The sequence below is a fragment of the Diospyros lotus genome, chromosome 3 (assembly GCF_014633365.1).
Source record: "Diospyros lotus cultivar Yz01 chromosome 3, ASM1463336v1, whole genome shotgun sequence".
Classification (NCBI taxonomy): Eukaryota; Viridiplantae; Streptophyta; class Magnoliopsida; order Ericales; family Ebenaceae; genus Diospyros; species Diospyros lotus.
Window position 1 is genome coordinate 5,306,186 of NC_068340.1, and position 4,026 is coordinate 5,310,211.

Genomic DNA, 4,026 nt, shown 5'->3' on the forward strand with positions numbered 1-4,026 from the left:
CACGAGCGCTACATAATTTTTATTTATTAAAAAATATCATACTTACATTATAAATTTATAGTCATAAAGATTCGACCAAACTTGATTTCGTAGTCAGATTTTTTTACGTGTCATTTAAATGTTGGCATGTCATTTAAATTACTAAAGACATGTCATTTAAATTACTAATATCATTTAAATTTTAAAATTTATCTTTTTTTTTTAGAGATTAACGTACCATCACGAGCACTACATAATTTTTATTTATTAAAAAATATCATACTTACATTATAAATTTATAGTCATAAAGATTCGGCCAAACTTGATTTCGTAGTCGCATTTTTTTAAGTGTCATTTAAATGTTGGCGTGTCATTTAAATGTTGGCATGTCATTTAAATTACTAATATCATTTAAAATTTAAAATTTATCTTATTTTTTGGAGATTAACGCACTATCACGAGCGCTGCATAATTTTTATTTATTAAAAAATATCATATTTACATTATAAATTTATAGTCATAAAGATTCGGTCAAACTTGATTTCGTAGTCGCATTTTTTTACGTGTCATTTAAATGTTGGCATGTCATTTAAATTACTAATATCATTTAAATTTTAAAATTTATCTTATTTTTTGGAGATTAACGCACTATCACGAGTGCTACATAATTTTTATTTATTAAAAATTATCATACTTACATTATAAATTTATAGTCATAAAGATTCGGCCAAACTTGATTTAGTAATCGCATTTTTTTACGTGTCATTTAAATGTTGGCATGTCATTTAAATTACTAATATCATTTAAATTTTAAAATTTATCTTTTTTTGGGGGGAGTTAACGCACCATCACGAGCACCCCTTGCTGCTCGGCTCCACAATACTAGCAGGAGATGTAAATCAGGAAACCAAGCAGCCAGTTCGATCTCTAGTCTTTCTCCACAAACGCGAGAGTGGTGTGACAGTCTTTCAACATTCAAGGTCGCACAAGTTGCTGGGCATTTTTCCCTCCTCTAGCCAGGGCTCGAACACAAAATCTAAGAGCCCAAAATATAACACTCCAGCACATTGTTCTTTTACAAATTGATCTAGGTCTTGGGGACTTAAAACTTATCTTTATCCATATAAGGAGGACAACAAAAGTTGTAGTTACCAATAACATGTCATTTAAATGCTGACATATAAATATTTTTATGATGTGTGCAAATTTTTTTAAATATGTATATGTATCTTTCCTATTCGGGTTATTAGGAGTCAATGTTAATTTTTTTATTAAAATTTATTCGATGTAGATAAAATCAAAGAGGGCATGAACCCCACTTTCTTTCTTTCAAGTCTGCGTCGGGTAATAAAAAAAAAAAAAAAAAGAAGAAGTGATGAATAGTAGACATGCGAGTATAATAAGAGCACATTGAATAATTTAATGAGCTTGAAATTGGGAACATGTAGATGGATGGATGGATAGAGGTACGGCTCCCAATTTGGATAATGAGATTAAACCAAACTTGTACCCATCAGTCCATCACTATATATATCACATGTATTTGCAAAACAGAGAAAAATAAAATTGTGTGCACCCAATGAGACCAAGTCGCTGTCAAGGGAACAGTGTGTGTGTGGGACTTGAAGATGGATAGAATCAACCACACAACAACCAAGAGGAAACAGATGGGAGACATGCCCAAAATGCACATGACTAAGACCCACAGAGAGAGAGAGAGAGAGAGAGAGAGATTCATTCAACTGACTTGAGATTTGATTTTGGCCTTCAACTTCAACCCCACCTCTCTACCTCTTCCCTTCCATCACTATTGACTTTCTGTCCTTTTCCCTCAAAAATTTAGATTCAGTCATATCTATATTTATATTTATATTTATATTGAATAATTTTTTTTATCTTTAACACACGTATTAAGTGATTAAATTATAATAAGTTAAGATTTGTATTAATAGATCACGAGTTTAATTTTTTACCCTGTGTAATAAGATAAAGTTTTCATTTATGATTTATTTTTTCAATCGAAATCGAGAATACGAGCGATAAAGAGATTGCGTAAAGATAATAATCTTCAAATTTTAGAAAAAATAAATTTTAATATAGAAACAACACGATGATAAGTTGAATTTAAGTTAAGTCACATCTTATTTAGATACCCATTACTCGATTAATTTATATAAAGATTTTAAATTTGTGACCAAATCTATCTCTTTTAAAAGAGTTTAAACAGCACATAATACAAGATTAATGGATTACTATACCTTGGTACAACCTCTCATTCATTTCAAGGCTCTGATGGGAGTTTGGTTATCTAACCCATAATGAATAATGGATTGGGTGTTTGAATTGAATGGGAAAATAAGGCAACTTGTGGATAAATTTTGCTCAAATTATTGGTACATAATCATTGTTCAATGGGGGGGAAGAAATGAAATATAGTTGTTGGTGGGGGAGATCTACTTTTTGCTAACTCTCATGGGCCACCTAAATTGTCAACCAACCAATGCCTTTGCCAGGGAATGGCCGACAATTCGCTAATTCTTATTCAGTTTATTGTTTTTTTCCTTAAAATAAAAATATCTCTTAAAAGTAATATGACAATGACATATGCTCTAAGAAGTATTTTTAAAATAAAACCCTACCAAACCAGTCCTAAATTATATATATATATATAGAGAGAGAGAGAGAGAGAGAGGGAGAGAACTCGCTGTTGCCACACTGATTAAAATAAAATTTACTAATTAATCAAAGGAAAACCTTACCAGTATGAATCCCCAACTAATCATTCTTAAAGTTTTTTGAATGAAAACCCTTTCCATGATTAAAGAAGTGCTTTCATAAGTTCAATTTGCTTTGCCCCTTCCTCATTTACTATTGCCAGTGAAGAATGTTTGACCTTATCTCTTTCAATTTTTTTCTTGGCACTTTCCACAAGGAGGCTGGGTATCTGTGTGGATCCATTTTTAAGATAAATAATAATAATAATAATAAACTAATAAATTAGCAGACTTTGTTGACTTCTAATATGTTAACGAAAAAGTCTGGAGAGAAAGAAAGACTTAACGATCAGATTACCAATGATGATAAATAGATAAAATTGTTGTTATTTATTTTACAAATTTATAAAGTGAGCCACTACTCTATTTTTTTCTCTCTCTTTTTATGGTTGTCGTCTTATCTCTATCTTCGTCTCTCCGCCATGCCATCGTTGCCTCGTCTTCGTTACCTTACTGCCATTGTCGACTGTTGTTGCATCTTGAAAATGCAGTGACAGTCAGTGAAAGGGTGATGACAATGAGGTAAGGTGATGGTGGCATGACAGCGATGCACAATGGTAAGGTGAGGATAGCGGTAGTCATAGGAAGGGAGAGAAGAGAGCAGAACAGTGACCTACTTTACAAGTGGACGGGACAATTTTATCTTTTTGTCCTCATTCTATAAGTCTCTCTATCACCCTCTCTGACTCTATAGAAGAACCCTCTCTTCATTTGGGTGCATGTGCCCCTCTTCCCAGTTCACATTAGAACCCAGATTTTGGGGTGTTGATTAAAGAATTTAATTTAATTAACGTGGTTGGATTAATTTTTTTGGGTATTTGAATTCAGTTTGACCCGATTAGTTGTTTATTGTAGGGTTTTAAAGTGCTAAAACTCATTTTTTTTTTAAATGTCAACTGTTAAAATAAATTTTAATTAGTACAAATTGTCATAAGTTTTAGATTGTAAGAACTTAATCGAATTTTATAGACTTTAAAATCAAGATCTAACCCGATATTAATTGGGTCTAATTAGTTTAATTGTATTTTATTTTGTGATTAGATCAATTATAGATCCAAAGTTTCAGAATTAATCATAATGTAGTATTAATTTAGGCCTATAAATTTATATAGAACCTAAATAAAATAGACCAAAACAGCCACTGTGATCATAATTAGCAAAAGAAGGATTATATATTTATCACTCTTTTGCTGAGAGAAGGTAGGGATTTGTTGTTTCTTTCCCCTGCTCTCTCCAATAACCAAATGGATCCAAGTAACAGCAGTTAGCAGCA